This window comes from Balaenoptera physalus (assembly GCF_965194825.1).
Source record: "Balaenoptera physalus genome assembly, chromosome: 2".
NCBI classification, from domain to species: Eukaryota; Metazoa; Chordata; class Mammalia; order Artiodactyla; family Balaenopteridae; genus Balaenoptera; species Balaenoptera physalus.
Window position 1 is genome coordinate 127,350,237 of NC_138883.1, and position 12,960 is coordinate 127,363,196.

At 40.9% G+C, this 12,960-nt stretch overlaps 1 protein-coding gene and 1 long non-coding RNA gene across 3 annotated transcripts in view; both read right to left on the reverse strand.

Moving 5' to 3' along the window:
* LOC309655243 overlaps positions 1–7,562 on the reverse strand; it is a 28,136-nt gene extending 20,574 nt beyond the window's left edge. Inside the window, exon 1 of the long non-coding RNA XR_014260690.1 lies at positions 15–7,562. This is a non-coding gene — a long non-coding RNA (uncharacterized lncRNA). The remainder of the gene's footprint in view (positions 1–14) is intronic.
* GABRB3 (gamma-aminobutyric acid type A receptor subunit beta3) overlaps positions 1–12,960 on the reverse strand; it is a 250,372-nt gene that overhangs the window by 127,290 nt on the left and 110,122 nt on the right. The window lies entirely within an intron of this gene.

Here is a 12,960-nt window from a genome sequence, read left to right on the forward strand (position 1 = left end):
CAAGGATGGTAAACCTGGGCAGATGCTGACCAGGGTGGGGGTAAACAGGCCTACGAGATCTGCATGAGGCACCTGCTGAGTGAGGGGCTCCCTGTGCTGATGTGTCTCTCCTGCTTCCATCATGAAGGCACCAAAGCTCCTTGCATGGGAATCCCTTCCATGGCCTTTGCCAAGTGTAAAACTGTTCATTTGTGTAACTGGAGCAATGTCTTTTCACTGTAACCTTCGGACTCACTCCACTAAGCCTGTAGCTGTCAGATCCCCATGCCAAGCTTTCTGGGACACAGGCAGCCATAGCATCGCCTCAGTCAGGACCCCAAATATCTTATCTGCCACACAAAACCCCAGAGGTGAAATGTTTTGGGAGGAAAAGAGAATGAATGAAATAATAAATACATTTTTTCTGATTCTATACAAATGAAAGAAGATCATTTCATTTTTTTTAAATACAAAAAATAGGTTCCCCTCCTTCTATATGCAAAAAAAACCCAGCTGAGTCACAATGCACATAATATTTTAAGAGACTTTCATATAATATTGCTCATCTATTCATTATAAACTAAAATATTTCTGTGGATATTTAAAAATCTTCCATGAGGCAATGTTTCAGAAGACTCAAGATCATTGCTTTCAGTCTAAAACAGATATTCAGATGTTACAAAGAGGGAACTCAGAGGAGATTAAAGCGTCTGCTAATGTATAAAAATAATGAATTTAGTCAAGTGTTCTGTCACTTAAAACACAGGACTGAATGAACAACACAAACATCTACAACATATATACAACTTATCTAAACACTTCAAAATAGAATCAGGAAAAAGGGTCATATTTCTTTCATCAAGTCATGGTTATTCCAAAGCATGTTCTCAAACAGAATCCTTATTGCTCTGTTCAAACCACCACACGATACTCAGGAGCTCTACGGAATCCCTCAGCCTGTGTAAATTGCAGAGGATGGCTCTGTCTGTTTCCTTAGCTTCCTTCCAAAATCCCACAGCTACTTATTCGAGCAGAACCATATAGACCTTTACTTCCTCAAATATGTGTCCCTGCATCCCTTAAGTACCAAAGAACCACTTCACATAAAATCACTTTACATATCATTTCCTTTTTCAACAAAACTATCACTAGTAATACACATACACACAGACACAGACTGTAACATTTCCTTGGTTTCTACCATAGTCGATTACATTTTAACCATCTAATCTGGCTATATAGTGGATTCTTGAAAGGATATTTAGGAACTAAAATAGCTGTTTCTGGAGGCTGCTTACTATCCTTTCTGGAACAATTAGACATACACCCATGAATAAAATAATCCCAGAAGACAGTCTTTGATAAGCATGTACTGAGGGCTGCCATTTACTGACCATCTATCCTGAGCTCACAAGTTAGTGGGGTGACAGTCTTAAATATCTGAAATATTTAAGACAGACTAGGAGCAGTGCTGAAGGGAGGAGCAATTCATGATTTTTTTTAATGAGTTTTGAAAGGTCAGGAAAAGATAAAAACAGTGTGGGGATGGGTAGTTCAGAATGCTCCAGAGAAGAGAAATCAAGCTCAACTAGCTTGTGGGTGTTTATTCAAAGAAAATGAAAATACTAACTGGAAAAGAATCTGTACCCCCATGTGTACTGTAGCATTATTTACAATAGTCAAGACAGGGAAACAATCTAAATGTCCATTGATGTATGAATATATAAAGAAGTTGTGGTATACACACACACACACACACACACAATGGAATCTTTTTCAGCCATAAAAAGAATGAAACCTTGCCATTTGTGACAACATGGATGAATCTTGAAAGCGTTATATTAAGTGAAATGAGTCAGAGACAGAAAGACAAATACTGTATGATCTCACTTATATGTGGAATCTAAAACAAAACAAAAAAGCTCACAGATTCAGAGAGCAGACTGGTGATTGCCAAAGTGGGAGGATAAAATAGGTGAAGAGGGTCAAAAGGTGAAAACTTCCAGTTATAATAAATAAGTCCTAAAGATGAAAAAAAAAAAACATTTTAATGAGTTTTGAAAGGTCAGCAAAAGAGAAAAACAGTGTGGGCATGGGTAGTTCTGAATGCTCCAGAGAGGGGGCAGAAATCAAGCTGGATTTTGAAGTAAACGAGTTAGTGGCTCCATCATCAAGGCGCCCTTGTGCAGAGGACACACATAATTATAAGACAAGCCAGGAAGGGAAAAGTGCTCTGAGTGAGGGTGACCTGGGCTAGAGGAGATGGGGGCCGAGAAGGGCATGCACCTGGGGAGAGCCGTCGGGAGCCTTCTGAAGTGGGTTAGGTTGAGCCTGAAGGACAGCTGACTGTTTTGACAGAGCAGATGAGGACTGAAGGAGAAGACCAGGCAAAGCATGGGGACTGAACAAACAGAGAACATCTATTTGTCATCCACAAGCTGTCTACCTCCACATCAAGCATGAAAGTGGGGCACAAGGGAGGGGCAGGCACTACTAAGGAAGACCTGGAGACAGGAAGACCATGCCCTCAGCTCCTGACACCTCCTCTGGTAGCTTCCACACCTCCCCTCTACTGACTTGTTACCTCTACCTGCAAACACCCTCAGATCCCTCCATCCAAAGATGAAGTCAGCGCTCTCCCCTGGTGAGGCATCATGGTGCCTCTCAGCATTTTCAGGCACACTGAGAAACTCCTAAGGAACGGAGGGAATTGGGCAACTAGGGATTGGGCCTGCGTCAGTAGAAGAATCAGAAAAAGGTGCCCTGGAACTTGGCAGTAGCAGAAACAAAGATGGGAAGATGGTCCAACTGGACAGTGTAAACTACAGAACAACAGAGGACCCTGAACCCATGCATGTCTGCAAGCCACTTGGTCAGCCTCCTGTGGAGCCTGAGTGTCAGGGAAAAGGCAACAAAATGGCAAAAAGTGGTTACTTACATCCAGGAGAGCCAGGCAGAAATGAGTTAAGAAGAAGGTACAAATGCAATTTTTAAAGAAAATTGATGACACATAATGTAGAGAAGACATTATAATTCATTTAGCTACTAGCTTATGGAGACTTCCTCTTGACCATCTACTGCTGTAAGAGCGGTACAAACAGAGCACAATGAAGACCCTCGTCGGGGGCACACAGACAGTTAGAAACAAATGAAGAACTGCAAGACATGCCAGGTGCTTCAAAGAAAAATGAAGTGGATTGAAGGAATACAGAGTAATGGTTCAGAAGAATGCTATTTTTGATGGAACGGAGAGAAAAACTCTCTGAAAAGGAGACAATGAAGGACAGACCAGAGTGATGTGATGACGGGCTCTCAGGTGGTGCTAGAGGGGAATGTCCCAGGCAGGGAGATGAGGACAAGTCAGCGGCCCAGGTAGGCACAGAGTTAGATGCACCAGACCAATTAAGAAGACAAGAGTCAGTGAGCCTGGAGAGAGGCCAGGAGGGTGGCAGATGCAATAGGTTAGGCCAATTGTGTGAGCTTGGGAAGCCGACATGGGTGTTTACTCTGAGACAGCCAACCCCAAGGAACAGAGTAAAGGTCTGGTAGGTTGCTGGAGGGCAGGGAAGACTAAGAGGAGAGGCTCATGGATCTGGATTTGAAGGTGAGGGTGAGGGTGAGGGGTAGAATTTCTACACGAGGAAGGAAAGCAGATTAGAAGAAACTGAAGAAAAAGCAAATGTAAGGGAATTCCCAGAGACGTAAAATTCAGTGGAAGCTGTGCCCTTAGTGCCCTCAGTGCTGCCAAGAGCTGTCAACATCTTGGAGCTTGTACATTTTTGTCCACGGATTTTCTCCCACAACTGTGGAAGTGGGGATGGCAGGCTCCCTCGTGGGCTGTCCTAGTATTTAGGAGCTATCTCCTTCCTGGAGGAAACCAAGGCAGTAAGGGGGACAAAGCCTGAGCTCAAAACTCCAGTCTTCTTCCCAGGGCACATCCACCTGAGCCTGCGTTCCCTGGCCTGCTCTCGCAGCGCTTCCTGGATCTGGGGGAAGTCCTGCCCCTATAATGACCCACACTCAGCCAGAGTAGGGGTTCAGAGCAAGCCACTCCAAAATGTGTCCCTCTGTACCAGGGTTGTTTTGAGCTGAACACAACTAAGAAAGAGCAGACACAGGAAGAGCTCTCTTCCCTTCCTCTACTCACCCAAAACAGAACACACAGTCCCCTTTTGAAGGTGTCCGCCTCCCCCCACGTTCAGAACCAGAAAGAGAATCAAGCTTATTGTAGGAGATGAGATGGCACCAAGAAAGTGTCTATACAAACAACCTAGCTAGCCCTTATCTACCATTAGTTTCCTGCATATTTGCCCACAACTTGCCATTCCTAGAAACCCTTTCCCTTATCTTACCCTATAGACCTAATGGCATGTGTATGCTTATAGTATTGACTATATTCAACAGCACAGCCTGACTTTTGCAGATGAAGGTGAAATTTCTTGATTAACATTTTTTTAAAACTCCTTGATTATGTAAGCTGTTAGACAAACTGGAATGAATGCTGCCTTTCTGAAAATAAAATCTAATTAAATGCAAAAAAAATTTCTCTACAAATTTATTGTTCTTTTGTTAAGATGCTATATAAGCCCAAATTCCAACCACCTTTTTGAGTTACTCATCACTGAGATTCAAAGCATGCATTAATACACCTCTGCTTGTTTTTCTGTTGCTAATCTGTCTTTTGCCAGGCTAATTTGCAGATCCCTAGACACTGACTCTAAGGTGGTTAGAGGAAAAAGGAAAAAGAATTGTTTCTCCCTTACACTAGGTACTGCAATCTCACTCCAGCAACCCCCAGTTCTCAAACACTTAAGATTCCTACTCAAGCATTATTTGGTCATATAATTTTCCTTTCCAGAGCCTGAGATATTGTGGAAAAGTCCATGCTGAGGAAAATTCACCTACCAAGAAAATACGGCGGTGTTGTCATAAAAACAATATTTTATAATGTGTTCTTGTAATAAAGGAATTATTCTATCCCTTTATTTATTATCCCCAAAGAATAATTTGATTAACTTCAAAAATAGGAGGCAATACTACAACATCTCAAAGTTTTATTCAACAGAACAACTGTTTAATAGTGAAGCATTTTATATTTATCAAAGATGAAGACCTTCAGAACAAAAAGATCCTTTGCTTCAGCAATTTAAAAGAAAATTACTGAGTCATTCAAAATCCTTTGAGAATCAGAGTTCTCAAAGAGGAACCATATTCAGTATGCCCAATTAGAACATGTAGGTTAAAAGCAAATAATGATCATTCCACTTAAAAACTAACATCCTCCAGGCAAGTATAACTTAGCAAAATTGCTCTAAATCATGCTGACTGGTATTTCACCAGTACCGGCTCCTACTACATCAAAATCCTAAAAGGACTTTGCAGGGCTAAAAGGAAAAAAACAAAAAGAGTAGGAGAACCATTTTCCTTTGTTCTGCATAGTGAACACTGGTATTTTCCAAACAACTCTTCATGCAACAAGAATCAGAATATTTGAAATGATTCAATTATTTCTCCGTAACAGCATGAGAAGTATAATTAGTCTTAGTCTCTTGCTCAATGCACTCATTTTGCAGGCTGGGGAAACTGAGGCCTCAGCAACACCTTCTGGGTAGACCCTTGTTCCGCCTCTAGCCCTGGATCCTTCCACGCTGCCATCAGAGAGGGCTGGCACTCCAGAGGAAGTCTGTCTCAGGCGATCAAAGTGAGCATGCAGGATCTGTCAGCAAAGCCTGGCAAATCTGCTTACAACTTGATATCCCGCGAAGGAGCTTGAAAATCCCAGTGGAGAGCCAGAGGGCTTGAGACAAGCCAAATATATATCTGATAAATCAGATCCATGTGTGAAAACTGTCACCTGTTCCTTATACGTGGTTTTCTCTAGAGCCATTTTTTATTTTCTTGTTCATCGCCTCACCATTTCATCCTAGAGGTATCTGTTCCCTTGTTTTATGTCAGTCAGATGCTCCCTAGGTGCCCTTCCCCCAATGCTGCTAATGGGGGTTTGGTCTTGAGCAAGCCTACCTGCAGGGTGAGGGCCTCAGCCTGTCCCCCCTTCCCCAGCCTGCTGCAGTCACCCCCAGGCAACACAGGTCACAGGTGGACCGTCCCCCCCACCCCCAGGAGGCTCAGTTCCTGAGGGACTGACTATCTCTTCTCTTGGCCTTAGTAGTTTTCCCCTCCCAACTCCCAGCCCTAGAGAATCTTCCCAAATCTACCTGGACCCTTGGAAGTGCATTTTTCTATTACCCAGCTATGATAATCTGCTTTTAAATGACTGCAGCACATCTCATCTCAATGAATTTCAAAGGAGGGTAAGGTCACAAAATTAATTTGCAGAAGGAAAGGATCTAGTAGCTTTCTTAGCACCACAGCCCTCAACTCTATCTACACATAAATCAGTTCCGTGAGGAGGCGCTGTCAGTTTTTAGGACGTTTGATGAGGAAGCTGCAGCCACAAAAAAATAATAAATAAAGATATGGATTCCAACTTGAAAAGCAGAAGCTGTGCTATGGGTAACTGCTCCCCCAACCCATGGGAGTTATATTGTTACCTAATTAAGTCCTATGGACCCTGCTAGGTCCCCAGCCCAGCCAAGGCTCTCGGCCTCAGCAGGGGAGGATTCTTTTTCCATTGGGGTTTGAGCAGCCAAATAACGAAACTGAAGCTGAGATGGATACAACACAAGCTTTATGCAGTGGCCAAAGAATGGAGAAGGGGAACTAAGTTCACAGATCAGGATTTAATTTTAAAAAGTAAAGACAAAGGCAGGAGGAGTGAGGCTAATGATGCGGAAGCATATTCATTAGTTTACCAGGGAAGGGACAGGGCTTTTTTGAGGAAATTGGGGGTCACTCCCTTTTTATCCTTTTTTTGGTCCTATTGCCTTGGCCTTGGCCACCAGTAGGTGTGTCATTTAATATGCTAATGGAGTAACATCAGTATATAATGAGACCCAGGGTCTGTTGGAGGTCAGATTCGTGGCCATCTTGGTCCCAGCTGGTTCCATTGGTTTGGGGGGTTTTTTTTTTTGGTTTTTTTCTTTTTTCAGTTTGTAGCCTCCCTTCTTATTTCTGGACCCTTTAACTTAAAGATTTATGTTAACTCTTGCTAAAGGTGGGGGTTGGTGGGTTTTGAGCAAAGACCTGAGCAGCTCCAGCAACAATGTGAACATACTTTTCTATAATCAGTTCATTTAATTAAAAACCTATCAGCAAATAGGGGTTTGCACTTCACCTAATTTTACTACCATCTGTATCCTGCTTTTGTATGATGATGTAAGGGAAGAAGTGAACTGTAAGAGGATTCCTCTGTCTTCAGAAATAAATGAAAATAGTTCCTTTAAGAGCAGGATGAGTATTAGCCCTCTGTATTCAGCTATCGTTGATAAAAATCAGAAGGTGTATTGACTTGTGAAAACATTTAAATATATTCAGAACTATGCAAAAATCTTATTTAAAAATCCCCTTTATTTGTGGTTTCCAACTAAAGAAATGTTGGCAATTAGAGCCCATTCACAACTGCTGAGGGAGATAATGGCAAGTAATCATAAATGGAAATAATTCTTACACATGGTGTTACTGCTTCCCAGAGACAAAGAAAATGACCCATACAAAAAAAAAAGAAAGTCACCAGAATTTTCACTGGGTGATACCATAGAAATAGATGTCCCCACAATCCCATAAAAATATAAATTTATATCTAATGTAAACATATTAAAATATAAGTGTATTAATGAAAATATAGATAGAAGCCATAAGACTTTTTTGGCAACAGTCAACAGAAAGGTGAACATTAGCCTAGATGAAAGTTCTTAATCATCTCCAATCGATGGGTTGAAAACCCAAGGCACGCAGCTTCACAATTTCCTAGGCCGTTGAGTCAGACCCTAAATGAAGGGCAAATCTAATCATTTTACAGTGACAATTGAAATATTTTCTTACACTTATTTATTCTAGGTCCAGGATACAGAAACTTGGAAATGAATGGCATGAAGCATGAAAGGGAGGGAGAGCCAGCCCAAAGAATAAACTTCTTGTGGCTGCTTTCCTCAACTTTAAAATAGGATCACATGAGAACTAAATAAAACCACGTATGTAAACACTGAATAAGTGTTAGTCATCAGTCTTTTTTTTTTTTATATAAGAAATATGTAGAAGTTGAAAAGGAATAAACTGTGGTATCTGAATATTTAGGTAGGTTCCTTTTTTCAAGGATTATGGAAAATTTGGGAAGAAGCTGGGAAAAGTACTCAATCAGATCATGACTATAATATTTATTAGAACTAATAAACTGCTTGAATGTTCAAACAGTAGACCCCAGATGCAGAGAACACCTTGTTATTATACCATTATGAGGTATGAGAGAGCCATTTCATGTGATCTGCAGAAGATGCACTATGAACATATGGGGTTTGAAAACTACAACATTTCTAAATTTATGGCTAATCAAAACACTCTTAAAATGGGTTTAATTTAACTTTGTAAATTATTTTTAAATAAGTGTATTCCTCTTTCTGGTTATAAAAATAATCCCTATTTATTGTAGAACATTTGAAAAAAATAAAGAAGACAAAACCCCGTCTATCTTGAGATAACCACTGTTACCATTTGGGTGAACTGTCTTATATTTCTATGGTGTACATGTGGATTAATTTAATATAATCAGGATCATGCTTATATTGAATTTTGTGTTATGTGTTTCATTTCACGTAAAACTGCATTTTGAATATCTTTCTGTAACCAAGCAGGACTCTATGGGGCCTTTCTGGGACAGACACCTCCCCCATTTCCTCTGCTGTAGCTCCTCTCTGAAGTACCCAGATAATAGTATCTGATGTATACTTCCTTAGTTGTTTTACAGATGCTAAAACCACCACCAAATGCAAGAAATTAACTACTTGATGATCATGAGCCCACAGACCTTCTGGTGCCTAAGGATTCATAATGCTAACCCCTGTGACCTCAAAATCTATCAATCAGAGAATTGTGCAGGAGCTGATCACGTACCCTGGGATGGCCCTCCTTCACTTTGCTTTTAAAAACTCTTTGCTGAAATCCTTCAGGGAGTTCAGGGTATTCTGAGCACAAGCCACCCATCTCCTTGCTTGGCCCTGCAATAAACCTTTCTCTGATCCAAACTCCGACGTTTCAGTTTGTTCAGTAAAATTTCTACATTCAAAATTCTTTGAAGATCACTTTATTACATTCATAGACTATTATTTGGAAGTATCATAATTTATTTAACCTGCCCTCCTTGTTAAGTGTTATAAATAATATGGTGATAAATACCTTCATAGACACAGAGATAAGTTTCCACTCTGTTGACTGTTTTGTAAGATACACAACAGTCTTAGGTGAATGTACGTTTTCCAGTTACACTCATGTGGATAAACCCACCAAGCGTGGGTGCCTGTGTACCTGTTGGGCCCCTGCTGTGAAGCCTGGCCTCACCACTCAGGCACCTGCATTTTTAGTTGGTTTATTAGACAGACCCAAGTAAAGCTCAATATTGTTTTCATTTGCAATTTTTGGATTATCAATTATACGTAAGTTGCATCACCAGTATTTCTTCTTCTGCAAGTAGACAAAATGTGCTCTTTGCCAAGATTTCTTTTCAGATTTGGGGTTATTCTTATCATGGCACTCTTTGTCTTTTACAGTTATTCAACCTCTGACTGACATACCCTGGCAAGTCAGTTTTCTATTTGTGGTGTCTTCCTTTCATCTTTTTGACATGCATGTTTCAGCAGACATCAAAAACAGCAGCCTGTTGAGGCAGCATGGCATAGGGGACAGCCCGAGCTAATCGTCTACTCTGCCATCACTAAGTGACTCACCCACTTGAGTTGCAGCTTCCTCATCTGTAAAATGAGGGAGCTAGCTGTCCACCTCTCTTATCACTTCCAGCTCCAAAAGTATAAATTGTGTCATGGCTTTAGTACAAGAAGCAAGACTCAGTTCATTCTTCCTAAAAAACAAATATTGTCTATAAGAATTAAATGACTCATAAAAGCCGATCCTTCAGAAAACCTCAGAGCCATGATTATGTCTGCTTCAAACTTAAGATTTTTCTTTAAGTACCTTAAGCATGGTTAACATTTGTTAATTTTACTCTGAATAACCTAGAGCACAGGATTTTCAGAAAGAATCATCTGGGCTTTGAGATCCTTGTGATCTGGGTCCCAGCACCAGATGTGCTATGACAAACACTGATAATGATACTGTTACCCAGGAGCACTGGTCTCAAAGCAGGAAGCAACACCCTCCCTTTTGTATTTAGATAGAAGGGAAATACAACCCACTATTTGGAGGAGTTATAGCCTTTGGTGTATTCTTAAGCTTTTTCACTGTGGTCTTTGGGAAGCAATTATTTCTCTCTTCATCTGAACTCACATCAGAAGTGCTGAGTTTGCTGTGGGCACGAGCAGCCCTATGACCAGCTGAACTTCATTTGTGGTCGACCTTCTGTCCTCTGTGGATAGGCATATCTTCCTCCCCTTTGTAGTGTTAGTATCCAATGGTGAGTGGCCTCTCTTTCCTCACTACTTTTCAGACGATTTTAGAGAAAACTGGTAGTCATTGGTTTGTAATTCTCCAACTTGAATCCCAGTTGTGGAATGGAATCCAAAGTGATTTTGACAATGAAATGTAGCCTTTTAATAACTTGCCCTAGTTTAGTAATTGAGACCTGTCTGGGAAAAACTGGGGATGGATGTTAGGTAACAAGCTAGCCACCCATAGATCCAACTGTGAGTAAAATCCCAGATGAAGACTGTGAGCTATCGGCCAGAAAAGGGAATATTAATGACAACATGATATGTCCCAGACACCGTTAGTTACGTATATAGGTGATCTCATTAAATTTTCACAGCAAACGTATGAAGAACAGAGGGTATCATCTCTAGTTCATAGATATTTGAGTTTCAAGGAGCTTTTTAACTTACTTACAACACAGCAATAATAAATGCTCAAACCACTGTGTGTCTGTCTCATTCCAAAGCCCATATTCTTTACATTTCATGTTGTTGCCTCTGTAGGTACGCACACATCTGTGAACTAATGCTAAGACTTCCTTCCTCTCCCAATATTGATTGGCATATGAGTGGAAATTGGCTGTTTTGCTCTCAAACGTCCCCAAGAGTGTTATGTTGCCAACTGAAATGGAACACTCAAAACTAGAATTCAACAACACAGAAAGTCATAGGATACCCATTTGGACAACAGGTCATCAGTGAGAATAACTACACTAAAATACACTGATGAAACTGTTCCTACAAGCAATTCCATTTCTGCCCCGAAATACATTTTTACTTTCCCATTTAGCCAAATTAACATCCACTGTACTTTGCTCATAAGACTTGGGGGGTGGGGACTTCCCTGGTGGCACAGTGGTTAAGAATCTGCCTGCCAACGCAGGGGATTTAATCCCTGGTCTGGGAAGATCCCACATGCCATGGAGCAACTAAGCCTGTGCGCCACAACTACTGAGACTGTGTGCCACAACTACTGAAGCCCACACACCTAGAGCCCATGCTCCACAACAAGAGAAGCCACCGCAATGAGAAGTCTGCGCACCACAATGAAGAGTAGCTAAGGCTTGCTGCAATTAGAGAAAGCCCGCGCACAGCAACAACAAAGACCCAGCGCAGCCAAAAATAAATAAAAATTTATAAAAAAAGACTTTGGGGGTGGGATTTATCATACTTTAAAAAGCCTGAGATTCGGGGAAAGGTGAGTCTGGGAGGACCACTGCTAGATGGAGTGATCCGAGGGGTCCACTGTTACATGTTTCAAACGATACACTATTCTTTAGTTTGTTTAAGGCATTGCTATATTTAAAATAGATAACCAACAAGGACCTACTGTATAGCACAGGGAACTCTGCTCAATACTCTGTGATAACCTAAATGGGAAAAGAATTTGAAAAAGAATAGACACATGTATATGTGTAACTGAATCACTTTGCTGGGCATCTGAAACTAACACAACATTGTTAATCAATTATGCTCCAGTATAAAATAAAAATTAAAGAAAAAGAAAATTTAACAACCAAAAATAAATAAATAAAATAAAAACAATTTCAGTATCATGATGATGGTGAAATGAAAAGCTGATCATCTTCAAACTTAATTGTTAACAAAGCTGATTCAAGTGTCACATCTTCCATCGTGGTTACCTGGTAGTTTGAATAGAGAAAGAGTGGAAAGAGGAAGCTGGAAATGAGGGAGGAATAAATTCCCTTTGTCAAGGAATGGTTCATCAGCAAAGGCACCATGGGCTTCTACATATAACCCAGGTACTCCCTGAAGGAAAGTGCCACAGCCATGGGCATCAGCTTGCATTCAGGAGACCGACAGGGAGGGCAGCAAGTGTCTTTTGCAAGCCTTGTGGGGAAAGATGAAGGAATCCCCTTTAAAATGCACACTTCAGGGAGCAGCAACTGACAGGAAACTTGACGCTCAGGAGGGAAAATGTACATGTGAATAGGTGAGTGGAGCTAGGACCCTCCCAACATCTAGCTGATTACAAGACATGTGATTATGTCCATAGCAACTGAAAATTTGTAATAAACAGTTTTGTTATATTGTAGTGAAAGCCACCTGATCTCAGATGGTGAGGGAGTTCTGAAATCCCTAGTCAATTTCCTCATCTCTCTCTTCTGAACTATAAAGAGTATAAATATATGAGTTAATAGTTGCCAAATTTAGAATGGAAATCAACTGGCAACTGCCCAAAATGCTTTGACAGTGAAACCTATTCTCAACATCTGGCAAAATTCCAAGCAGCAGTCAAATTCTGTGGAATATTTGGAAGAAAGCATCCAGTACTGAGACCACCTGAGTTCTAGGTCTAGTTCTGCCTTTTCTAGCCATAAAAGTCACCACTCTTGTGAGCATCAGTTTCCTAACTTGCAAAGTGAAACAAAGCCTGTGACACCCACCATGCACATCTGTTACGATGTCAAGATGAAATGCCGGCACG